This window comes from Lontra canadensis, unplaced genomic scaffold, assembly GCF_010015895.1.
Source record: "Lontra canadensis isolate GAN:19392208 unplaced genomic scaffold, GSC_riverotter_1.0 scaffold55, whole genome shotgun sequence".
Classification (NCBI taxonomy): Eukaryota; Metazoa; Chordata; class Mammalia; order Carnivora; family Mustelidae; genus Lontra; species Lontra canadensis.
In genome coordinates, this window is record NW_022631049.1 from 6,184,660 (window position 1) to 6,212,558 (window position 27,899).

General features: G+C 41.3%; 1 protein-coding gene and 1 pseudogene across 1 annotated transcript in view; both read right to left on the reverse strand.

Moving 5' to 3' along the window:
* Positions 1-27,899, reverse strand: part of SYT16 (synaptotagmin 16) — a 260,532-nt gene that overhangs the window by 210,903 nt on the left and 21,730 nt on the right. The gene's annotated exons all lie outside the window — the stretch shown is intronic.
* LOC116878067 lies at positions 19,700-19,916 on the reverse strand (annotated as a pseudogene).

Here is a 27,899-nt window from a genome sequence, read left to right on the forward strand (position 1 = left end):
AGAAGTCACGTAGTGGTAGTAATAGTAGTAATACAGTAGTAATAGCAGTAGTATAGTAGTAATACAGTAGTAGTCATCATAGTCATAGGAATAGTAACACAGTAGCATAGTAGCAGTAAGTATACAGTAGGAGGCAGTGCTGGGGGTAGGAGCACTAAACCGCAGCTAACATTTAGTGAGTATTTTCTATCTACCAGGCTTTATTTAAGTATTTTATATAATATATATATATATATATTTTTTTTATATAAAAGTGCTCGTTTAATACTTAGGACAACCCTATGAGATGGGAATTTTTTTCCCTTTTACAGATGAGAAAACAGACCTAAGAAAAAGGTAAAAGCTTGAAGAAAGAAAGACTCAATGACTATTTGTGAAGTGTGAATGAATGGGTTCGTTTGTGAAATCAAACACCAGCAGGAAGTGGTTCCCACACAGAATCAGAAGGTATGGGCAACTCAGTGCTCTGTACTTAGAAACTAAAGTCAGGGGAAGAACTTTTAATAATGATTAATAAGAAGACAGAAATAAGGAGATGGTAACCACCACTCGTTAACTCACCAACTAACCTGTTCTATGTTATAATTTCCTCCGCCCCTTCACATCAGTTCACAACGGATTCCTTTACTCTTCCTCTAACATCATGTTATGAGCTCTATCAACTTCCAAAATGAAGTTGCACAGCAAGTAGTAGGCAAGGCTGGGGGTGGGCGGCAGCCAGCCAGAAGAAAATGTCATTAGGCCCACATGGGAGAATGATATATGAGATTTGGGGAGCCCAAAGCTACTCCTGGTCCAGACATGGCCCCATCCCCCAAGCCATGGCCCCAACCCTTTTTAACAAAACCCTGCCGTTGGATGGCTTTTTCTCTAGGCAAAAGTCATCAGTGCTACATATTTACTTTATAGTTAGAGTGATGTTAAGTTAAAAAAAAAAAAAAAAACCCACAGGGGAGGTCTACAGTCCCAATTAGGACATGAACCGAAGTAATTCTTCAGTGTGCACAGAATCCAGGCCTCCTTTTCCGAGAGCAGACAGACACAGGGGCCCTGGCTGGTCCTGCCACCTAGCGGCACACTTATTCTTCTGGGAGCCTCCCTCAGCCTGAAATGAGGGTGCCCCGCCATCAGTTAAATTATTCCATCTCACAGCCTATGAATTTCAATAGATAGACCATCTGTTCACCTTCTGTGTGGGAGTTCAATCATCTTCCTGGCAGCAGCATTATTCTACAGCAATTACCTATGTCTTTATCACCCCTCAATGAGCGGCAGCAGCATCTCTGTAAAACTGACAAGTTTTAAACCAGTTTCTGTAGAAAGGACGGTCTCCATGGTTAGAACACAAGAAAATATCCTGGTGTAAGGGTCAGGGGGGACCTGCCACCTAATGAAATGGGCAGGTTTTCCTTTGAGCCCCCTGTAGAACCGTGGAGCCTTTGTTTCCAGCTCAGTGAGGTAACAGGACTGGAAAGAGGAAAGGCCGTGCTGAGAGAGGAGCCTCACAGGGTCACACAAGGCAGCCCGAGGGGAGATGGTTCTCCGGTTTGGCCACCCAGCCTGTCACATGACTGCATACACGGGCAGACACCTTCTCTGGGCCTCAGTGTCCTCTTCTGGAAAATGGAATGGGTGACCGAAGATCTTCTCTTTAGCTCTGAAATCGGAAGATTCTAGTGGATGGAGAATGGGAACCTACAGCGCAGCCCACGCCCAGCTGTACCACTAACTTGCTGAGCTTCGCGGAGTTGCTAAGTAAAATCACAGCTATAAAAAGAAAAAGGCACAACCCCAAAGTGATTTGAATGCTTTTAAAATTTGGATGATTATTAATGATATTTTCTGGCACAGTACATGAGAGAGGAAACAAGGGCTCAGAGGGGCTAATTTGCTCAACATTACCCCTACAATATGGGGCAGCTGGGGTTTAAATCATGCCCAGTTCCAAAGTCCAAGCTCTTCAATGCTGTGCCATATTGGAAGGCTGCATGAAAAAGGAGAAATTCAGGATAAAGCCTAGATCTAAAGAAAGTATGGAAGTCATTTTAGAGGAAAACATACACGCTCCTCTCATAAATACCCAGCATTAACTTTCTTTTGGTTCAGTTCTGGCTACTTGCCATCCAGCCACATAGGCAAACAAGCTGACTACGGGCCTAACAGTGCTATGTGCTCCCCAAACCCTGTTCGTTTTCTTTCTGGGCACATACGAACATTAAATTTTTAGCAGCCCTTATAGTTAGAGTGGGAACAAGAGATTGGGTTCCAGCCAATGGGATGTGGGCAGAAATTCTGTATACCATCTGAGTGTTGCCATAAAAACCTGTGTGTTCTACCCTCTTCCCTCCCATTCACACAGCTGGAAGTGAAAGACTCTGGGATAGCAGCCCTCTGGTAAGAGACAGAATCCCTGAGTTGTCAGGGTGAAGGAAGCCTTATGGAAGGCCACCCCATCTGCCCTAGACTGTGACAAACTGAAACACAAACCTTTATTCTGTATCCTCCTGAGATTTTTAGGTTGCTTGTTTTAGCTCTTTAAATTTGGATCATAATATTAAGGATATTTTCAGTAGAATACTCCTAGTCAGTAGGCCATCCAGTAGTAACAGTAGTGGCCTGTTATATTTTGTCTGCCCAGGATCCAATACTCTTTCTTCTTTCTTCTGAATCCGGATCCCAACACTCCTTCTCTAGCACCTTGATTTTCCTGAACTTTAGTCCACATGGCTCTGAAAGGGGTACCACCACCCCACATCAGCTCTAAGCCTTCTCTGAATATTCTAACCCCACAGAGCCAAATAAGAGGCAATCCTGGGGATTTTTTTTTTTTTTTTTTTTTTTTTTTGTGAAAGAGAAACTCTTTTTCCCCCAGAAAGCTAAGCCGGATCACGTAAGTCTGGAGCAGCTAGGAGTTCACTTTAGAGAAGAGCCAGCCCTGGAGTAAGATTAGCATATGGGACAGCAGAACTCTAAGATGGGAGGGGACTAGGGAACAAGAGGACAGAAGAGGGGGTGGGGCATGGTAGAGCAAGAAAGAAAATGGAGGCAGGGAGACATAGGGTGGCCAAGGGAGCAGGAGGGAGCAGAGGCGGGGCAAAGAGAGAAAGGTGTATGAATATGAAGTATGAAGGACAAGGGGGTGGAGGGTTGGAGCAAGCAGTGAGGAGCAGAGGGAGTAGGCTTGAGTGCAGGAGACAGTGAGGGTGAGAACAGAGAGAGAAATGGGTAGGGACACAGAGATTGACAGAAAGAGAGAGAGGGGAGAGGGGTTGAGTGATGGGGTCAGGGAGGGGAGAATGGAGGAGGGAAAAGTCAGACTGGGATAAAGCCAAGGGAAAGAGAGACTAGAAGAAAGAGGAGAGGACTACTGGTTAGGGGATGGGAAGCTAAGGAGAGGGGAAAGAGAGACGGATAAAGAGAAAGTAAGAGGGAGAAAAGAAGGGAAGGAATGAGGGAAATGCATGAAATCCTTATTTGAGTCCCTGGGTCTCGCTACACCTAGGCAGCCTCATCCCTTCTCTACAATAGAAATCAAATTCTCTTTTGCATTTATCCATTTTCACTGGGGTCTTGCCACTTGCTACAGGGATTTTTTTTTTTTTTCACATTTTCCAAAACAACCTTTAAAAAAAGGTAACAAATAAGTGTCAAAACATGGACAGGCAATTATGTAATCAGTCATCAAAATGAGTTGACTACTTTTTACCAAAATGAGAATTTTCCAAGATTCAAAGCACATCTATCGAAGTCCCCTTCGACTTCTTCAATCCTCTCTTAGCCTGGGATTACATTCTATTGTGTTTTCTGGCTGATTTTTTCCTCACTTTTCATCTTGTTCCTTATTCTAATAAGTTGTTCTGTCTTTATCACCTCCCCCCAAACTTCCCCCTGCCCCTCACAAAGTGTCTTGTTGTTGTCTTCTGCATAATCACTTAGTATGCTGCAAGGTCCCAGGTATCAATCCCTCTAGCCCCACCACCGCTCTCAGCACTGCTGTAGCAGCTACTAAGGCAATGAACCTGATCCCACAGGCTGCCAGCTCCAGCAGCTGCCACTCAAATCACCCAACATAAGTCAACAGGGAGCCGAGATTCATTATTCTGAATCCCCCTCACATCATATCCTCAAGAGTAGAAACAAGAAACCATTGGCTTAAAATGCAAGTCAGTATTCAAATTTCCAAGGGGGGATAAAAAGATGAAACTGTGCTAGCCATAAAGAACAGATGCAGGAGAGACAGAGACACAGAGAGAGAACGTGCATGAACCTGGGGGTATTATGTTCTAGAAGGAGAGGTTAGAAGGCAAATAAAAAAATCCAGTTCTCAAATGCACATCAGAGAATAAACATTGGCTTTCTCTGAGCCAGAAGAAAAATGGAGCAATCAGTGGAATTTTCAGAGGCAAAAGAAAGAAGGTACCTTAGCAAAAGCCCGTGGAACAATTTCACAGCTGGGGGCCAAATGTCACCTCCTCCTCCAGTGAAAGCACCTGAAGTGGAGTTGCCAACAGGAAGTCCCCAGCACTCTGGGGACTTGTATTTATTTTGTCAGCATAGTTCATATCCATTCAAGCAAAATGATATGTATGACATTTGGGCACAAGGTCTTTTTCAAAGAGGAGAATCAATCCAGCCAAATTGGTTTTCCTCATTCACCAGCCACCGCCCACCCACAGCCAGCCCGCTACCATTCACTCACAGAACCACAGCCAGGAAACTGTTCCATACAACCCCAGAGGCTTGGTTCCCTTTTGCTACTCTTATGCATAATTTACTCACACACACAATTCCTGTCAACAATGACCTTACTTTTTCATGTATCAGTGAATTTGAAGGCTTTATAAAAATCCGGATCGCGATAAAAGGACTGTAGACAAAGAGCTCAGGTTTCTTTTTTTCTAAAAAGAAGTGAAAATTGTACTTTCTTTAGAAGGTTTGGGGTCTTTCTTTTTCTTTTTTTTTTTGTGAGGAATGGTGGAAAGTGTCATTAAGAAAGCACTCCTGATGAGATTTAAGATGACCCAGCTCCTCCCTTCATCTGGAACTCCACACTCAGGGGACCCCAGGGTCTAATGTATCCCCTCCACAGGGTAGTGAATCTGAATCCTTGCCCCTCTTATTAACCTAGGAAATATAATGGTATTTGAACAAAAACCCAACACCTCCCTCTTATTCCTATGCCCTGCTCCACACCCCCAGCTCCAATACCTACCCTGGGCTCCTTCTTTTATTTAAGGCAATAATCCTCCCTCAACCCACCAAGCCAAACTACCCATAGTCACAAGGCCCTCAACCCCTCCAGCTCTCTACACTTCTACCAAAGATAGCCACCCAGTCTTCCAGCATCTGAAACTGAAGTTAGAAGGAGAGGGAAAGTGTGCTCATGTTCCTCCTAACTCAAAGAAGAACAATGTCCTGCCTCTTCGTGATCCTTCGCCACTGCAAAGGGTTCCACTCATTCACCAATGACTGGCCCGAGTTGCATGTTCTTGGTGGCCGCAAACCTCTTTGTTTTGGTGTGCAGTGGCTACAGAAACTTTCCCTGGGCCTCCTATGAGGAATGTCTTGTACCAATGTCTTGTACCAACACTGGCCAAAAATCCAAATGTGAGAGAGAATTATAAGATGAAACATTATATAGGGAGCTATTAGCTTTATTCTCATCATCATGGCTTTAAAAAATAGATAGAAATAAGATCTATCTTTCTATTAAGACACCCTAAAGCATGGAGTCCTTTTTATTTCCAAATACCTGCTTGCTTTGTCAAGGCTCAGGTGGCCATTTGCTAAACATTTACCTGGCTACATGTGCAAAGATTCATCCATCCACAGATGTTAGTGCCAGGCTGAATTTACCTTTGGTGTCCCCTGAAAGACCAAAGGAGAACTTTCCGCTATACCCAATAACCAAGACAGTAACAGTAATAGCCTTCATTACCTGCCATGCATTTTACGTAAAGAGATGTAATTATCACAAAAAAATGCTGTGGGAGCCACTATCCTCTTCCCCCATTTTATAGATAAAGAAACTGGGGCAGAGCAGGTAAGTAATTCACCCAAGTTCACACAGCCAGCTGAGTCAAAATTTGAATCCAGATCTCTGATTCAAGAGCCCATGATTTTAAGCATTCCATTCCATTACCTCCCTGTACCCATTTAAATCAGGTATTTTGTTATACAATGTTAGATAGATAATGTATTTCTAACAAAACTTTCTGAAAGAGCAGCCCCTAAGAGGAAAGAATAGCAGGGTGTGGCCAAACCAAAGAAATCAGTAGAATATTCTGCTCAAATCTTTCATGGGATAAATCATTCCATGTTGTTTATGGCCCTATGTCAAAAGAGGACAGTTTGACTATTTCCTGGAGTCCTCTGGTTTTTAGTGGGTCCCAAGTGAGAAATCTGCTGGAGACTTTTCAATGTTGCACAAAGCTGCCAATCACACTTATTGACTTTCTGCCCTACAAACAGTGCGAAGAGTGACTTCATCCCCCAATCAGCATAACAGATCTTGACACTGAATGAGCAAAAGCTTTTTGCACTCCAGAAAAGCAATTATTTTCTGAAGAGAAAAAAAAAAAAAAAAAAAAACAGTCAATTTCTTAGGCATAATGAACCCACCTATTAATCTTGTCCTGTTACTCTTGCTAATTCTGGAAACAGAAAAGTAGTCACGCCTTGTTGCTCTCAAATTTTAAAACCATGCACGTCATCGAAAACAAGAGACTTTTCAAATTTGTCCTTCAATTGGGCGAGCTTTCCTTCGAGCAGCAACTCAGGCCTCAACCGGTAGAGAAGAGAAGCTATTTAATTACCATTTTAAATCTAGGTTTTGATTTTTTGTTGTAGGCTACCTAAATATCACTGACTAAAGCACAGAGCCTTTAATAAATTATAAAATTGACCTCCTTGGATCACTTGTAACAATCCTTAATATTAATGTGGGGAGTCTGAGCAGTTCTCTTTTTAATGTTTTTACAAGGCTGTTATTGTTGACAAATGAATTGCCAGGTTGTGACTTAACCCCACATAACTAGTTCTACTTATACATTTCTTTCCAGTGATTCATGCGAATCTGCCCTCTGTTATTCAAAGTGTCTACTGATTTCAATTTAAAGAAAAGGTAAGTGCAGAAATAGAAGTGCCAGATGGGTCCATATTTGTAGAAGATAAAATAGTTGTAGAGAAACCCAAAGGATGTTCTAAAGTTTTGGGAAAATAGTGACACGAGAATGAAATACAAGTGACTTGATAAGTAGTTGATACTTTGTATTTGATAGCACAGTCCTGCACTGTGTTGCTTACCCTATATGTTTGTTAATTCTATTTTCAAATTTTGGAGGCTAGCATATGGTGTAATTGCTGCTATAGGAGGGTGATTTAATTAGGCTTATATTTTTTTTAAAAGCGCTACCACTAGCTGCCATCTAGAGAACTGAGGAGAGGAGCAATGTCAGAGTTTAGAACAGCTCAGAAAAAGAGTCCAGAAGCTGTGACAATAACATTCAAGATAGCGGCATGCCAGAAGGGTGAGAATTGAGGTGAAGGGAAGTAGATGGTTTGAAGAAGGTATTTAGGTATGGTGTGGTCAGGTACTCATAATGCACTGGGTGTGGGGATGATGAAGAAGAAGGAGTTAAGATTTCTGGTTTAATGGATGGTAGTTGTGCACACTCAGAGAGGACATACTAGAGGAAGAGAGAGTTTACAGAATAAGATAATGAACACATTCATGAACCTGTTGAAAATGTGAAGTACCTGTAAGGCATTCAAGTAGACATGACACAAAATGATGAGATATGCATCATCATCCTAAAGGCGCAGGAACAAATATATGTCACTCTATGCCAGACACTGGAGTAGATCCTGGGAATATAGCAGTGAAAATGTATCCTATGGAACTTGGGAGTCTAGGTAGAGAAAGGGGCATTAGATAAGTAACCACCCAAATAAATAAATGGAACCCATGAAAAGGAAGTATTTCAAGATGAGCAAGGGCAAATTATATCAAAAGATGCTAAGAGATGGAGAAGGATACGGGCAGGACCGTCTTTTGGATTTGGTCTCATGGAGGCCACTGGAATCTTGACAGGAGCTGTTTCAGTAGAATGCCAAAGACAAAACCATATTCAAGTAAGTAAAAAAGAAAACCATAGAGTGAGGGAGTTTGTTCAAAAAATTTGGCCGAGAAGGGGAGCAACAAAATGGAGCCATGGTTAGAAAGAGACATAGATTAAGGAAGAGCTGTTTAAGAAGGATGATTTGAAAACATGTCTGTATGTTTCTGGGACTATTCCAGCAGAAAGGGAAAGAGTGATATGCTGGAGAGCCAAGTCAGTAAGACAAGACAAATATTCTGGGTTATTCTTCAGAGACATCATGGTGGAAGGGAGTGCTGGGGCTTCTGAGGCACAAATAATATTCTGCTTTCTCTTCTAGGTACTAGCTAAATAAGTATGATCGTTTCGTGAAAAACATACCAACAGGTAAACTTATCTGTGCTCTTTCCTGTGTACATACTTTATATCAATAAAAAGTGGAGTTTTTCTTTAAGCAGAGGATTGGAAAAGAAGAAACAAAACCATCATTTTTGCAAGTGATGTGATTATCTACATAGAAAATGCTGACAAATTTATAAACTATTATAAGTAAAAGGAAAATCTAGCAAACTTGTTGCATATAAGACAATATATGCAAGTCAAGTGCACAAGAACAACAACAACAAAATAAGACATAATACTTCAAAATCACCATTTACAAGAGAAACAAAAACTGTAAAAATACCTAGGAAGAAGTCAACAAAATATACACTCAAGCTGGATACAGAAAATTGTGACATTTTACAAAAATATATAAAGGAAAAACTAAAAATAGAACAATGTATGTGGTAATGAATACAAAGACTTGAGTTTTATAATGATGTCGATTCTCCCCCAAACTGATCTAGAGACCTAATGAAACTCCAGTCAAACCCCCAACAGGATCTTGTGGAAATTTGCAAACTGATTCTAAAACACACAAATAGCCAAGGGCCAAGAAGAACCAATACACTTGTAAGAAGAGAAGGTAGCATTTGCTCCACCATGTGTCAGGACTTATTATAAAGCTAGGTAACCAACTCACCGGCAGAGTAACTAGGTCAGCATAATGTTGGCATAGAGATGATCTGAACAGTGAGCCTAGAAACAGATCATCCCATATTTGGAACTTTGTCCTATGACAAAGGGGCCTATATAATTTATTGTCCAAACTGGGTCACTTATAAGAGCACCTATTTATTCATAATTATGTCAGGCCAACAAATAGAAAACATTATTACACCGGACAAATGAGGCTGGATGCTCAGTATATCTGTGACCAAGCTGGAAGACAACAAGTGGAAACAGACTTTGGTGGGAACAAAGACACTTCATCTGCAGGCTCAGGTGGGGAATGGAGTCTGGATAAAGATAAAGAGGGCTGGTAAATCTGATGAGAGGTATTTGGCCTGCCTTTCTACTTTTACTTTCTCAATAAGTTGTGAGGCGAGGGCATCCCAATGGGAAAGAAGCCTGACTGAGGGCAAAAGAAGACAGTGTGAGAAATCTGGAAAGCAGAATAAATATACTAAACAAGTGTAAGTGGAATTGCCAAGAAGCATCAAGGGTTAATTTTAGATTATTGTCATGAATTTATAGCTCAATGAGCACTATTATGTATTTTTCTCCTACAACATTTAGCTGCTTGAATAACTATACTGACAGATTGTGCAATCTAAACTAGGGTTTTTTTGTTTTGTTTTTGTTTGTTTGTTTTTAGGGGGAAAAAAAAGGAAAGGCATGAGAAATGGGGCATTGTGAACAATGAAAATGTGGGAAGGCAATGGACTGGAGGTCTGCTGGGCTGACAGGAACAGAAAGGGTGAGCAGGGAGGATGGGATGGGTATCAGAGAAGAGGCTCCCTAAAATGAAGATGTTGGTGATGGTGCTATTTTTTGGCAATAAAAGGTCACAGGATCGTGGGAATGGGGGATCTGGGAATAATATTTGTGTCACAAAGTCATAGATCATAAAATATTAGAGCTGAGGTCCAGAGAGGTAAAGTGATATGCCCAAAGTGATAAGGGAGAATGTGTACTGAGCTCTATTTGCCAAGAACACTGAGGTCAGGGCTGCTAAGCGTCCGTGGCATGGCATATTACTGAAAAGAGATCCTTACTTCTTGGCAGTTGCAATCCCTTCGTCACTCATTTTGTTAACCTGGAGGCCAAATGGGAAAGGCAAGAAAAGGCACACTTCTCCTTTTTGTTTTTAAATCATTATGGGAGCCATCTAAGGAAATTAATAATAAAATATTATTAATTAATAGTAAAGTCACTAAGTGCTTACCATGTGTAAACACAGTGGTAGCTGCTTTGGTAGGATCCTGGGTGGGATATAGCTGACTTCTTCCTTAAAAGCACATTAAGTCCATTGGGATAAATGGACTCACACAAAGAAACCAAATTAATAGCAGAAAATTGTGCAGAAGTGCCCAACTCTGCAGATAAGAGACTGTTAGTAGCTTAGAACCCTAGCACCCACAGGAGGTCTGGGGGTTTCGACCCAACACTGTCATCAAATCCTAAATAGTATAAAGTAAATGTGTGTTCCTCAAAGACACATCTTCTAGACAAATCCTCGCAGCTCCTCCACTGCCACTCCGAGCCACTCTCAGTCAGCATCATTACACCTCCCACGGCGGGTTAGCTAAAATCTTTCTAACGTTCTCTGACTCCTCCTAGTCCACATCACCAGGAGGGGGAGAGCTTCAAGTTCATTTTGGATTCTGTGTTGAGGAAGGAAGGAAGGAAGGAAGGAAGGAAGGAAGGAAGGAAGGAAGGAAGGAAAGAGGGGAGGGAGGAAAGAGGGGAGGGAGGGAAGAGAAGAAGGAACAGGCAAGCAAGCGGGGCCTGAAATTGCTCCAAAATATAGGTTTTGATGTGAAATCTGGTTGAACTTTCTTCCCTTTCTCCTTTTTCAAATCAAAGTCCTGAGGATTTGGCAAGCTAGTGGGAGAAATGTGTTTGTTTCTGACCAAGTAGACAATGAGAGTGATTTCCTGCCAAGTCTACCTAAATATCGGACCCACGGTGCCTTAGTCATAAGCCAGCAGGGTGTGTGGGGAGGGGGGTGGTAGGTAGGGGTGGACATCAGGGGATCCTGCACATCGGAGCTCCCAGCGAAGTTTCCTTTCCTGCACGTGATAGCAGGGCTCCATCTCACCTCTCTTTAAAATGAGATTTCTGGATCAACTCTGTTGTTCCCACAAATGGACATTTACATAACTAGCAAAAAAAAAAAAAAAACAGGCAAGAAATAACTGCCTTTGGCTGGAGGCTTTCTAGGAGAAGTGTTCAGCTTTTTTTTTTCATCATTATACTGAGAATCTTTCAAAGGTTTTATAATTGCCTTCACTTTCAATGTAATAAAAATCACTGATTTATTTTCTTTATAAGAAAAAATAAATAAGATAAATAGGAACTACATGTCATTCACTTTTTAAATTATTTGCTGCTGCATACTACAATACTCTTATTTAAGCTGAGTTTCCTCAGACCCCGAGAGAATGGTGAGGGGAATGTAGGGACATTCACACACCTGCAGGGCTGGATATATTTATGATGTGTGCCTAATGTGCCTAGTATGTTCTGCTCTTATCACTCTTCCTGGTCAGAAACACCCAGGGATTAGGGCTCTGCTAATCAACTTCTTACAGCGTAGTCACCTCCTAAATATTCCCAGTGTGTTTCTACCCAAGTACAAGCCTCAATTCCCCTCCTCAGTGCTCCTGAGAGAGTGAGTATTCCCACTCAAACTGTGAAGACCAAGGAAACTATCTTTGTGGGAAACATGTGACCATCAGTACACAGAGCTTCCTAGAGAGAAGGACAAAGGGCAAACACTCAGCTCGGGACAGGAATGAGGAAACCCAAGAACTTCGTGCCCAGGCCTTTCTGTCTCCCACCTGGTTCTAGGGGTCTGACACTCTTAAGCAGGGGATGAGTAAGGGGAAAAATAGGACTGACTTTTAACCTCTAGTCACCTGGAAAACTTTTAAACCCTTAGGATCCCACATGGCACCAAAGATCCAATGAATCAGGATTTTGGTGGGTAGTTCTCTGAAATACATATTTTTTAAAGCTCCATATATACAGGTAAGGTTGCAAAACTTGTCCTACCTTCTTAGTACCAAGAAGTGGGCCCTTAGGGGCGCCTGGGTGGCTCAGTGGGTCAAAGCCTCTGCCTTCGGTTCAGGTCAGGATCCCAGGGTCCTGGGATCGAGCCCCACATCGAGCTCCCTGCTCAGCAGGGAGCCCGCTTCCTCCTCTCTGTCTCTGCCTGCCTCTCTGCCTACTTCTAACCTCTGTCAAATAAATAAATAAAATCTTAAAAAAAAAAAAAGAAGTGGGCCCTTAAACTTCACAAAAGATCAGTGTTTTCTGCCTCCCTTCTTGACTCTCAACCTACAGGTGGGAGTGTGTGTGTGTGTGTGTGTGTGTGTGTGTGTGTGTGAGAGACAACCATCCCTCCTTGAGGTGCAGGTGAGAATGCCAACACAATGTCAAATGTCACATGTCCTTTAGATGAAAGGCTGAAGAATGGTCTTCTCCCCTCACATGGAGCTCCACTGGCTTCTTAGTAGAGGAAAAGACCGAAGGGCCAGCTACTGAAGACAGTGTATGGTTTTGTCTCTCAAGTAATGTAGACTTCTGATCTGCATAGCTTTGAGAAGACGCATTGGGAGGATCAGAGCAGTTTGCTGAATGGAAGACAGCTAGGAGGAGATCTAATGAGAACCTCCGCCTCACGAAGCGAGAAGAAATGAAGGCTCATTTCAGCTCTGTTTCAATAACTGATGGGTGAACTCTGAGAGTAAATGACCTGGTTCCTCCACCTGTAGAAGACGCACAAGATATTTCTGTTCCTAGGCAACAGACAGATGCCTTTATTTCTCATCATTGCTTGGGCTGGGATAATTCAATTCCGTTTCCCTTAGAGCCCATCCTCTGCTTCCTACCTATCTGCAGAGCAGAGCCTGAGACTGTGCCCTTTCCCTTCCCTGAGGCTATCTCACACGCAGACAAGGATTTTTCTGAAAGACTTGATCCTGTTCTTTTTGGGCACGAGGAAAGGAACATAATCTAGAACGCCATCTGCCATCCTGAAATAGCCCATAGTGGCACTATTTTTACCCGGCAATTATCAAACAAATGGAGTCATTTGAAAGAGTCACAGCTGTTCCTCAGTGTTATCTCAGTACAAATATGACACAGTGCGTGCTGATTTTGTTTTCTGCTTTGTGTCTCATGTACACAGAGGCAGTGATAATTTCCCAACCTCCCATCAGAACACAAGTCAAAGTGTGTACTCTACAAGTGAGTCACTCTCGGGCAAATTAAAAATCTCTCGTTATCTTGATTACATGGTCGGGGTTTCGCTAAATGTGATTCTCATTTAGAAAGTGAATGTAATGAACTCTGTATTTCAGAGTGAGTGCTAGGAAGATTTTTAATCCCAGAGAAAACATCAAGTTCTGTCCTGGTTAAATGCAACCTAAAAAAATGTTTGGTATTCATGATAGATATGGATATAGATATAGATATAGATATAGATATGTATAGATACAGATAGATAGATGAGCATTTTGGTATTCATAATATATATATATGAGCATTTTTAACAAAGAAGCAAAATTCTGCAAAACAGATCCTATTTTTCTATTAACAACCTTCATCATAAAACCAGGAAGGTGCCTGACTGAAATAAACGTATCTAGTAAACGGAACACACCCATTCGCACATGCATGCTTGCGTGTGTATGTGCACGCATGCGCGCACACACAGGCAACCCCATCAAACACTTCTCATTCTTTTTGTCCACCTGCATCTCAACCCTGTTTCTATGCATATGGACCTTCCCAGCCTAATGAGGCAGGGCTCACCTACCACAGTGACAGTGAAAATGCCAAAAACTTGTTCTCCCAGCTTCCTAACCAATCAGATGAGCCCACCCAAGCATACAGAGATCACCCAGAGCTCCCTCTGGGAACAGAGATACTACAAAGAATCCAGAGCTCCACCACCACCCGGCTGGGCACAGGCGTACAGGGATCGGTACCAACAATCCCCAGGGTGCACGCTGCAGTGCCCATCATTCTGCAGTAACAGGAGTGTCCACCAGACCCGCTCTGCAGGCTGACTTGTGCTCCATCCCTGACCGCATATCCACAGCTGGGCTTTCCAGCCCTCCCAGATACCCTGGTGAGCCCGGTGACATGCTTCCAAACAACTTATTTGCTGCTTAAACCAACCAGCCCTGGCTGATTGCTACAACCAAGAACCCCGAGTCAACAAGTACTTTTTTCATGGTTTAACCACGTGAAGATCAAAAATAAGCTTGGAGTTTCTGTTCTCCTACAAAATTGTCCAGCTTTTTCCCAATTCCTCAATCTCCAGTCTGTCTTTATCTTATGTACATATAATCCACAGAAATTTCTCTAACCCCTGCCATTACCCTCCCCCCACACACAAATTCCCTGACTTCATACTTTCAACCAGGAATGCATCCAGAAGTAGTAAGATAAGCTGAAGGAGGAAAATGCATGTTGACATGGCCACTGCTAAGACTAGCCCCTGGGAAAGCAGGAAGGATTAGTATCCACATGCTAAAGCCACAGCTCTGACATCGGGTAATGCATGGGCAGACCTCAGCATTTTCAAGCAGCGCCCCTCAAACTCTAATTTACTTCTGAATCTCATAGGGATTGTGTTAAGATGCAGGCTCTGCCTCAGCAGGTCTCAGAGTCCCCAGCTCTCCCAAGCTCCCAGGTGTTGTCCGTGCTTCTGGTCCACAGCTGCTGGCAAGGTGCTCAAGTGCTCGGACACAACTTTTAAGTCACCAAAATGAAACTGTCCCAGGCAGGAGGAAAAAAAAAAAAAAAAAAAAACTCCGTGTGTTCTGTCTCCATTTCTGGAGCTTATCTCGTCTACTTCTTTTAATTTTATATTTAGAATAACTAGACTCCAAAGTGGCAATACATTTCATCATTTGGCACACGATTCACACCAAATGGAAAATTTCTATGTGGAGAGTGTTAGGACATATAAAACAAATGATTAGATCTTGCTTCTCTGGTTCTGAAAAACCTTCAAGTCTATAGTTAGCCTATTTAATACAAAGGCCACTTTTGGATCCTACAGATTAAACAGTATTAGGGACCTCCACTATCTTATGATTCCCAAGATTTTCACTTAGAAGGCCTTTACTCTTTTTTCAAATGTAAATTAAAAGTATAAAGGTTTATTTTTGAAGCACAATAACCCCTGAACACAAAGGCCAGGGGCACAAAGAAGAAATATGCTTTGTACCTCACCCTGACCCCAAAATTGGCCAGTATACTTTTCCACACATTAATCAATGTAATTTCTAAAGGCAGAACATATCCTGCTTTACTTGTAACACGGATAACTGCTCATTAAACGTGCCCCAAATCCCACAACACATACAAAAAAATAAGAGGGGGCCACGAGCTCTCTTTTCATAACTCTAAAAACAATATCATCAGTCTACAATTTCCTAGAAGGCCACTGGGTAGGTAAGAACATCACTTTACTTTTAACTATCCTAAAGGATAGACATTCTAAAAATACCACTATCCGTAGCCAACATGTGGACAAAAAGTACAACGGAGGGGAAGCAAGGGGCTTGCAGAATTTGGGTGGAAGGAGGACAGCAAACATTAGAGCACATCTGAGATCACGTAGCCAAATTTTACAGGTTTTTACAATTCACATGCTCTCTTTTCCCAGCATCTATCTACAGTCAATATTTTAGACAGCTTATTCTCACCGAGCTATCCTTAACAAATAATTGCCTTTCAGAAGAAACTAAACAATAAGGCTAATTAATTTGCTAACATCACTCCTTATCTATGAATATAATGTTTTAGTAAGATTCTCTTCTAGAGCTGACTCAAAACAGATTCTGTAAAGTGAATTGCTTGATAGAAACGAGTAATGAAGTATTCTGTAATGTAAGGAAATTGTGCAAAACAAAACTCAGTTTTTAGAAACTGAGTTACACTTCCAAACAGACAAGAGCTAACTCCTTTTCCTGAAGAAGAAGAAGAAGAAGAAGAAGAAGGAGGAGGAGGAGGAGGAGGAGGAGGAGGAGGAGGAGGAGGAGGAGAAAGAAGAAGAAGAAAGGAGGAGGGGGAGGAGGGGAAGGAGGAGGAGAAGAAAACAAGAGGAACTATGAAGTGAGATAAAAGTACTTAAACCAAAGTCAGTACTTTCCCAAACCTCAAGACAAGGAGCAGAGTTCACAGCGCGATGTGCCCCTGGTCTCAGCAAGTAACTCATTACTTCTCAGCTACCATAGACAATAGTGAGGAAGAAATTTTTTTCCCTTGGGAAGAGCTATGAAGGGGGCCGGAAGGCACGGAAAGGCCTGAGGAGCTACTGAGATCCAGTTAATTTCAGGGGAACTAGTGGAGGGAGATCTCCTACACAGGTTTCAAACCAAGACTGAGCTTCAAATTGGCTGTATAAGAATTTTTAAATCTACTTAGGACAGTGATAGGTATGAAGATGTATTGTGTTCATAGGGAAAACTGTAAATAATCCAGGCATACTTTATGTCTATAACCCAGGGAATAGTTTATGATTGTGCATTTGTTAATTCACAATGCATCAATGAAAGCTATAAAACAATGCTTCAAATATTTATAATTGGATTTGAAGTCAGGATATGGAGCCATATACATAGTGTGATTACAACTATTAATAACAACTACTATTTATTGAATACTTTTATTTTATTTCTAATCCATACCACAATATTGTAAGGGAGGTAAAAGTCATCCATATGTTTTACAGATTAAAAATGAAGCTTGGGGCGCCTGGGTGGCTCAGTGGGTTAAGCCGCTGCCTTCGGCTCAGGTCATGATCTCAGGGTCCTGGGATCGAGTCCCACATCGGGCTCTCTGCTCAGCAGGGAGTCTGCTTCCCTCTCTCTCTCTCTCTGCCTGCCTCTCCATCTACTTGTGATCTCTGTCAAATAAATAAATAAAATCTTTAAAAAAAAAAAAAAAAAAAATGAAGCTTAAAGAGACCAAGTAACTTACCCAAGTTAAATAAAAACATAATACTTCTTTAACCCAAAAAAAGGTAGGAAACAAAGAAAAACGAACAAGGAACAGATAAGACAAATCGAAAATAACCAGTAAGATAGATTTAAATCCAACATTAATAATAATTACCTTAAAGAAATGGTCTAAACTCACCAACTAAAAAGTCCATTCAAAAAGAAACACATACTATTATTAGCAAGATAGCAGTTCAGGAGGTCCTCAGTCCTCATTCCCCCACAGAAACACAGATTTGATAACAATCCATAGACAAAAGTACATCTGTGAGAGCTCTGGCGTCTAGGTCAGAGGTAGAAACACCATGGTGAAATCCAAGAACAGGGAGGGCCACTTGGAAAAGGGAGGTCTGCCAATTTCAGACATGGCTGCAGACCCAGGAGCAGCCCCATCTGCCTGTGGAATGAATTCCAGCACAGCCATCCAAGATCCTACCACCAAACCCACCTGCCCACAATCTTAGTAAACAGGCCTGCCCACTAGGGTCCCAAATGTGGACTAAGAAGTCACCCTATAACCCTATGCTTATTCCATTCAACCACAGTCCCAGAGACAGTCCTGGACACCGGGACACCCAGCAGGAGCCATATTAACCTGTGCCCTGCTAGCAGGCCCACCAACAACAAGCCCAACTGTGGACCTGAGAGCATTCTCCTCAGCCAGCTTCAGCCCCACTACACTGTGGCTCTGGAATCAGTTCCATCTCCAGCAGGAGGTCTTTCCCTGCTGAAACCAGTCTGTACAGACTAGAAGAATTGCCCCTTCAATTCTTCTATTCCAATTCCAGTGTAAAGCTACAAGGATCATGAAGAATCAGGCAGCTCGGGCATCACCAAAGGAAACTAATAAAACTCGAGCAACTGATCCTAAAGAAATGGAGATTCATCAACTGCTTGATAAATAGTTCAAAATCATCACCTTAAGGCAACTCAACAAACTACAAGAGAACACAGACAACTAAGTGAAATCAGGAAGACAATACATGATTAAATGAAAAGTTCAACAAAGTAAAAGAAACCCTCAGATTTAAAAAGACAAATTGAAGAACATCCCCAGTTCAAGTATTTGAAGAATTAATATTGTTAAAATGTCCATATTTCCCAAACTGATCTACAGATTCAATGCAATCCCTACCAAAATGCCAATAACATTTTTTTTACAGAAACAGAAAAAAAACTTCATTTAGAACCACAAAAGACCTGAAATTGACAAAACCATTTTGAACATGAAGAACAAAACTAGCAATATCATACTCCCTGATTTCAAAACATTATAAAGCTACAATAATCAAAACATTAGGGTACTTGCATAAAAACACATATAGACCAGGGGCACCTCGGTGGTGGAGTCAGGTGATCCAACTCCTGATATCAGCTCAGGTCATAATCTCTGAGATTGAACCTGCAATGGGTTTCAAGCTTAGTGCAGAGTCTGCTTGAGTCTCCCTCTCCCTCTGTCCCTCCTGCTTATGTTCTTGTGTTCTCTCTGTCTCTGTCTCTCTCTCAAATAAATACGCACACACACACATGTGCACACACACACACCATTAGATCAATAGAACAGAGAACCCAGAAATAAATTGAGGCATATACTGTCAACTGATCTTCAACCACGGTGGCAAAAACACACAATGGGAAAAAGATAGTCTTTTTAATAAATGGTGCTGGGAAAACTAGATGTCCCCGTGCAAAACAATGATATTGGACTATAAAAAGTAAACTCAAAATGATTTAAGACTTAGGGACAGCTGGGTGGCTCAGTGAGTTAAGCCTCTGCCTTCGGCTCAGGTCATGATCTCAGGGTCCTGGGATGGAGCCCCGCATCAGGCTTTCTGCTCAGCGGAGAACCTGCTTTGCCCCCCCTTCTCTCTCTGCCTGCCTCTCTGCCTACTTGTGATCTCTGTCTGTCAAATAAATAAATAAAATATTTTTTAAAATGATTTAAGACTTAAACATAAAACCTGAAACAAAACCCTTAGAAGAAACTATAGGGGAAGGACTTTCTAAACATTAGACTGGGCAATGAGTTCTTGGATACAACACCAAAAGCAGAGACAACAAAAGCAAAAAATAGATAAGTAGGATTACACCAAACTATAACACTTCTGCACAGTGAAGGAAATAAATAACAAAATAGAAAGGCAACTAAAAAAAAGGAGAAAATATTCATAAGTTGTATATCTGATAAGGGGTTAACGCCTAAAACTGTATAAAGAACTCTTAAGTTCAAAAGAAAAACAAACAAATTCTGATTAAAAATAGACAAAAGAACTAAATATACATTTCTCTGAAGAAAGTATAAAAATGGCCATTAGTATATGAAAAGGTGTTCAAAACCACTAATCACCAGGGAAAAACAAACCACTTCACACCTGCTAGGATGGCTATTTTTTTTTCTATTACAAAGTTTATTTAACAAAAAAGTTCAATATGAAAATGCACACGACCTGATTTTGACATTGTAATAAAACAGGTTCTATGGAGAGGGGACATTTGGAAGCAGTTGATTCTTCTGATGAACACACCCATTTTTTATACTGGTTCCAAGGCTTATAACATGATACTATCTCCTCATATTACCACCATTCCAATACTGTTCTGTTGCTCACAAGTTGCCATCTGCACACATTCATCTATCACAAGATTCATAAATGGATCAAACCCCCACAAATATTCCTTGGACATGTCTGCCACCATTTATTTTCAATGATAATTTCTTGTCCATAAATTTTTTCAATTCAGAAGGGTGAGCTTTCTCATGGTATCTACTCAGCGAGCTCAAAGATGCTAGGTTGGCTATTATTAAAAAAGGAAGGAAGGGGGGTGCCTGGGTGGTTCAGTGGGTTAAAGCCTCTGCCTTCGGCTCAGGTCATGATCCCAGTGTCCTGGGATCGAGTCCCGCATCGGGCTCTCTGCTCCACTGGGAGCCTGCTCCCTCCTCTCTCTCTCTCTGTCTGCTTCTCTGCCTGCTTGTGATCTCTGTCAAGTAAATGAATAAAAAAATCTAAAAAAAAAAAAAAAAAAAAGGAAGGAAAGAGGGAAGGAAGGAAGGAAGGAAAGAGAACAAGTGTTGGTGAGAATGTGAACAAGAGGGAGTGGTTCGGAGAATGTAAATTGGTGTAGCCACTATGGAAAACAATTTGGAGTTTCCTCAAAATATTAAAAATAGAATTATTATTTGACCTAACAATCCCACTTCTGGTTATATATCCTGAAGAACTGAAATGGAGGTCTCAAAGAGATGTCTGCACTCCCATATTAATTGCAGAATTATTTACAATTGGCAATATATGGAAATAACCTAAATGTCTATCAATGGATGAATGGATAGAAAAAAATGTAGTATAATCATACAATGGAATATTATTCAGACTTAAAAAATAAATCCTTCCATTTGCAACATAGGTGGACCTGGAGAATATTATGCCAACACATATGCAGACAACAGAAAGACAAATACTACATGATCTCACCTATAAGTGGCATCTAAAATATTCAAACATAGAAGCAGAGAGTAGAACGGTGGTTACAAAGGGCTGGAGAAGGAAAGGCTGGGGGGACGTAGACATGAAGGGGTATTGGTCAAAGTGTACAAAGTTTCATTTATGAAAAATAAGTAAGTTCTGTAGATTTATGTGCAACAGAGGGCCTATGCTTAATAATACTATATTGTATGCTTAAAAATATGCCAAGAGGCAGACCTTGTGTTAAATGCTTTACTACAAAAAATATCTTTAGCTTTTTGTATGCAAAAACAATCCAAATGGCTCATATCTGTTAAAAAATTGAATTTGTAGTTTTATTTATTTATTATAAATAAAAAGATTTTATCTATTTATTTGACAAAGACAGACACAGCAAGAAAGGGAACACAAGCAGGGGGAATGGGAGAGGGAAAAGTAGGCTTCCCTTGGAGCAGGAAGCCCAATGCAGGGCTCCATCCCAGAACCCTGGGATCATGACCTGAGCTGAAGGCAGACAATTAACGACTGAGCCACCCAGGCACCCCGAATTTGTAGTTTTAAATAAAAACTTCCAGAACCAGAAGCCTTCACTAGGAAATTCTACCACACATTTAAAAGGGAAATAATAGCAGTTTTGCAGTTTAAGAAAATAGATAAAGAAACATCTCCCCACTCATTTTATGAAGCCAGAACTATTTTGATACCAAAACCGGACAAAAACAATAAGAAAACTTAGATCAATGTTTTTCATGAACAAGAACCTAAACACAAGAATTCTTAAAAATTTTATCCAACAATACAAAAGAAAGGATAATATGTAAGACCAAGTAGCCTTTATCCAGGTAATGCAAAAGTGGGTTAACATTCAAAATCAATGTAACTCAACATATTAACACTCAAGAAGAAAAACTACGTAATCTTCTCAATAGATGCAGGAGAAGTAGTTGATAAACTTCAACATCCATTCTTGATCAAAACGCTCAGCAAGCTAGGAATAGAAGGCAACTGTCTCAACACAACAGAGGGCAACTACAGCAAACCTAGAGGTAGCATCGGACTTAATCATAAAAGACAGAATGCTTTCTCTCTCTGTCTGGGGTTCAACATTACAATCTTTCATTACCTTAATTCCCTAAGTATTTCACATTTTTTTTTAAGATTTTTTTTTTTTTTTGGACAGAGATCACAAGTAGGCAGAGAGGCAGGCAGAGGGTGTGGGGGGAGCAGGCTCCCTGCTGAGCAGAGAACCCGATGCAGGGCTTGATCCCAGGACCCTGGGATCATGACCTGAGCCGAAGGCAGAGGCTTTAACCCACTGAGCCACCCAGGTGCCCCAGTATTTCACACTTTGAATGCTACTGTACAAAGTATTGTTTTTTTGTTTTGTTTTGTTTTTTGTTTTTAAAGCTTTTTTTTTTTTTAAGATTTTACCTATTTGACACAGAGAGAGAGATCACAAGTAGGCAGAGAGGCAGGCAGAGAGAGAGGCGGAAGCAGGCTCCCTGCCCAGCAGAGAGCCCGATGCGGGGCTTGATCCCAGGACCCCGAGACCATGACCTGAGCCGAAGGCAGAGGATTAACCCACTGAGCCACCCAGGTGCCCCCAAGTATTGTTTTTAATTCTATTTAATTCAATATTATTGTTTTAATTGCTAATAATATAGAAAATTGTTTTTTGTATATTTTATCTTACATCCTGTGAAATTGTAGACTCCCTTACTACTTCTAGTACCTTTTCTGTAGATTTCAATTCATAGCTCAGGACATATGGGTCTTCAAGGTATGGAGTATTGGGGCAACTCTCACTGAAGATAAACTCGCAAAATTCTCATAAGCCACATGAGGAATCACCATGAGTATGAAAGAGCAAACAAGGAGAGTTTTAGTTCTTCCTTTTCAATTTGTATGCCTTTCTTTTTTTTTCTTGCCATATTTCATTGTACAAGAAAATCCAGGGAGAACAGAGTCATAGAAATTGACATGCTAATTCTAAAATTTATATGGAAAGACAAATGACCTCAATTACCTAAAACAGTGTTGAAAAAGACCAAAGTGGGGTAATTTACATTACCTGACTGCAATACGCACACATATAGTAATCAAGGCAGTGTGGTACTGATGTAAAGACAGACAAAAAGATCATTTAAAGAGAGTAGAGATTCCAGAAATAATCCCACACACATATGGTCAATTAATTTCCAACAAAAGTGCCAAGGCAATCTGATGGAGAAAAGATAATCTTTTTCAACAAGTGGTGTTAAAACAATTAGATGTCCACATGCAAAAACAGTGAACCCTGACCTGTAGCTCACAACATAAATATTAAATGGATAATAAATTAACATCTAACACTTGAAAATTTCTAGAAAAAAAAGGCATGAAAAGAAATACTTGTTAACTTTGGGTTGGGCAATTATCTCGTAAAGTAGGACAGTGCACAAAATATAAAATTTAAAAAATGCAAAATTGGGGTGCCTGGGTGGCTCAGTGGGCTAAAGCCTCTGCCTTCAGCTCAGGTCATGATCTCAGGGTCCTGGGATTAGGCCCGACATCCATCGGGCTCTCTGCTCAGCAGGGAGTCTGCTTCCTCCTCTCTGTCTGCCTCTCTGCCTGCTTGTGCTCTCTCTCTCTGTGTCAAATAAATAAAATCTTTAAAAAAAATGCAAAATTAGATTTTACCCAGATTAAAAACTTCTGCTCTTCAAAATACTCAGGAAGCGCATCTTCAAGATAGACTGATGTATCCCTTAAATGAGAAGGTAAGTGACAAACTACAAGAAAATTGTTGTAAAAACATATATCTGACAAAGAATTTGTATACAGAATAAAGAACTTTCATAACACCATAAAAACACAAAAGCAATTTTTTAAATGGACAAAAGACTAGAAGACACACTTCACCAAAGGAGGTACATAGATGGCAAATAAGCCCATGAGAAGATATTCAACATCATTAGTCATAGGAAAATGTAAAAGCCACCAGGAGATAATCTCCTCATACCTACTAGAATGGCTAAAATAAAAATACAGTGAAATCTCAATTGTTACTAAGGATGTAAAGTAACTGGAACTCTCATACATTGCTGGTGAGAATACAAAATGATACAGCCATTTTGGAAAATATTTTGGCAATTTTTAACGAGTCAAATGTATACATGCCTACCATACGACCCAGCAACTCACCTCTGAAGTGTTTACTGAAGAGAAATGAAGACACATGTCCAAATACCTGTGAGCATCCTATAACAGCTTCATTCATAACAGTCGAAACCTAAAACAAACCCAAGTCCACCAACTGGTGAGTGTACATCCATACAATAGAATATTCCTCCATGTAAAAGAGAACAAACCAACGATACACATAAGAACAATGACGAATCTCTAAAGCATTATGTTAAGAAAGAAGCCAGTCACAACACAACATACTGTATGATTTCATTGTTCAAATGAAAACCCCAGACCCAAAATGGCATCATAGATTAAGACTCCAAGTCAGTAAGTCAAAACTTAATACCCAACCTAACTGTAGTTTCAAGCCCCAGAAATGAAACCTTTAGTCAGTCAACATAGAATTTCCTAGTCAATACTTACTGATATATCCCTTCTGTTCCTCTTAGGAGGACAACCTTGTCTAACCGATGCATTTCTTGGTAGTAAATTCTTTTCTTCATTTTTTCATGCCTGCTACCTTTAAAAAAAGATTGTTTTGTTTTGTTTTTACTTTTGTTTAGCTTAGTGGAGCTCACCTCTACTTGCTAAAGGGAATGCTGCCTGATTCATGTATTGTTTAATAAAGCCAATTAGATCTTCAGATTTACTCACTTGAATTTTATTCTTTAACACCACCTATATGAAACTTTAGAAAAGGCAAACTGTCCTGATAGAAAATATATGACTTATTGTCAGGGGTTGGGAAGAGGGGGTAGGGGACTGTCTGCACAGGGACATGAGCAAAATTTGGAGGGCGAGGAAGGTATTCTAGGCTATAAATGCAGTGGTAGTTACAAAACTGTACATTCTTCAAAACTTACAGAATGGTGCACTTAAAATTGGTGAATTTCACTACAAGTAAATACTTCAATAAAGCTGTAAGAATATAAGCATATAGTAATAAAATACCAAAATGTTATCAAACAGAAAGTAAAAAGCACCTGTCATTCAACCATCCAGACTCTACCATGGCTAAGACTTCGGTGCATTAAAATGTTTATATTTTTACCATTAAAAAATGATCTTTGTAACTGAGGGTTGATGGAGGGACTTAGGTAGGGGATGGCCTAGATGGGTGATGGTTATTACAGAGAACCCTTGTGATAAGCACTGGCGTTGTATATAAGTGGTGAATCACTGAATTCCACTCCAGAATCCAGTATTGCATTACATGTTAACTAATAAAATTTAAATTAAAAAAAGAAAAAGTGATCTTTGTAAATTTTCTAGCTTAATTTTGTGAATTGTTTTGTAATCTACTTTGTCTTCACTTAACATATCATAAGCATTTTTGTGTCCATAAAGATAGAGTACAACATGACTTCCAGTGGCTTCAAAACTGTCCATTGTATACTTGCAAAATAACACGTTCAGATTCAGTGTTGTGATGAATCCCATCACCAAGAATCCGGCTCTCTCCGTCACCACTTCCTATATTTCTAATTCACTCCTCTTGCAATCCCCGCTCTAAACCACCCTCCATTCTTCCAGGATCTACATTTCCTGGATCCCAGTCCCTTTCCAGTGTCCCTCCACCTCCCCGAGGTTTGCTTCCTTCCTTCCCCAGCTCACAGCTTTGCAGCTCACTGCACGCTCCTTACACAAACTTGCATCTTTCCACAGCCTCAGACCGACCCACTTAGCAAAATCGCACCCTGGTCAAAGCCAGCTCTCCATCCTCATGTTGACTTCCCGTCGCAACAGGGCTGAGCAAGTCTGGAGAAATGGCCCGGTGAGCTGAGTAGCCTTGCAGTTACATTCCTGGCCAGGAGCCTCGGAAGGATTCTCAATCCCTGTGGCAATCTTTCCCCGTTTCCCAGTTCACTCCCTCAGCCCCCTCTCCCAGCCCAAGCCTCACAAACTATCTTTTGGGCCGGGCCAGATATTCTTATTTCCAATCCCTTACAGACCAATACTTTTGCAAAATACTATTAAAATATCTCAGCGATGTCAACTGCTGTAAAAGTTTCTAAATGCTTACTCTCACTTTCTGTTTTTACCTCCTGGAAGGGCAGTAACCAAGAGCTCAGGACAGGCCACTCCCCACTCCCAGTGCTGCAGTCCCAGACGACCCCCTCCCTCCACTTTCTCCCCAAACTGTCCACACATCCCACAGTCCCAATGCTCCCCTCTTAGCCCTTTGCTCTCTTTGCTCTGGGTTGATGACCTTGTTCCTCTATCACATGCAAGGAACCAAGGACCAGAAAGGACCCACTTTCCATGTATTTGTCTCCCTTTACTACCAATGAAGTGTCCACATTCCCACCTCCGGCCAATGCCCAGTTTAGGCATTAGACACACCCACTCCAGGACACTGTTCCATTCACTCCTCTTTCTCTCCTCATATACAGTTTCCTCTCTATGGAACCACTCCCACCAGCCTAAATGCTGGTACTTTTCCCATCTTAAATAAACAAATCTCTCTGATCCCACTTCCCCAGCAGTCTCTTAATGCACTCTCCTTTTATCCTATTACACTTTCTCCAGTCCCTCTTCTCCTTTCCTTAACCTACTCCAATCAGGCTTGCCAGGCCCCTCCATCAAAGGCTTTCTCAAGGTCAAAGTTGTCTATTTTGTAAAAATCTGACAGTCAGCAGCCAGTCTAAGAAGCAGCAGACACTTGTGATGGACTGCATTGCCTTCCCTGGGTCCACCTCTGATCTCAACCACTGCTGTGATACCAAGTTCTATGCTCACTGACGACATGGCTTATCACTTCTCTCTGCTTTTCTGACTCAAGGCTTTCTCCCATGGGAGCCTGCCAAGTGCAGTAGAGGGGGGTTAACATCGTGACAAAACCCTCAACCAAGAACTGTCCTAGCTCTTGTCTGTTTGAACAGACATTCTGCACCCTTCTCAGATGTGGCAGTGAAACTGACCTCCGTAATCAGAAGCAGCCACCTTGATAACACACCCTTTATTGGCATTCCTCCTCCATGGCCTCACCTTCCCCATTCTCTCACTCCTACTCCTGGGATCACCTCCCAAGTTAATGTCTGTACCCAGGAACTGGTCCGCAAGTTCTGCTTTTAAAGGAACCCACACAGAGGTAATCTTTATCTAACTGATCACATCTCACAGGGTTGATAATTCTCTCTTCCTTGAAACAAATTTTTACTTGGCTGCTATGGTATTAATTCTTCTGTTTTTCCTCCTAACTCCCTGATTGCTCCTTCCCAGTCTCTGGTAGTCCTCCTCCCTGGACTCTGAATACTTGGCCACCTCTTTCCCATACTTCTGCTTATTCCTTTGGGGTTGTGAGCTGGTGTCACAGCTTTCAATATCACCCAAATGCAGATAACTGTCAAGTTTCTATATCAAGACCAGCTCTTTCCCCTGAACTCCAAACTCAGACATCCAAAAGCCTAGTCAATATCTCTACTAGGATGTTGAATAGACATTTCAGACTCCGTATTTCCAAAGCCAGACTCCTGATCCCTTCCTCCAACTCTCGCCTGCCCAAACCTGCTTTTCCAGTCTTCCCCCCAAGTTCATGGCAGTTCCTTCCTTCCACTTGCTCAGGTAAAATCCCTAGAGGGATCCTTGGTATCTCTCTGTCATACCCCAAATTCAGTCTTATCAGTCAATCCTAGCAGTTCTATCTCCAAAACCTGACTAGCTCCCACCACTTACACTGCTACCCACTGAGTCAAGCTACATGTCACCTGTCACCCTTCATCCACATTTAGTCAGTTCTGAAAAAAAGCAGCCAGAGCAATACTGTTAAGATGTATGTTAGATCTTACATGTAGGCTAGATGTTACTTCTATTATCAAAATCCTTCATAGCCTTGGTTCTCAAAGTAAAATCCAAAATCTTCCCTACTAGCTCTCAAGTCTACTCCATCAGACCCTCAACCTCCTAGCCTCCCCTTGTCCCATGCTCCCCTTCACTGCCCCCTCTCCAGGTACGCGGGCTTCTTTAGAGGGCTTCAACCACCCCAGACTCATTACTGGCTCTTTCTTTTCAAAGTCCTCTGAGGACTTCATGGACAACCTGTGAGTAGAAATATATGAAGTTCATGTGTTAATCTGATAAGTTAGTTGTGAGTCTTTGTT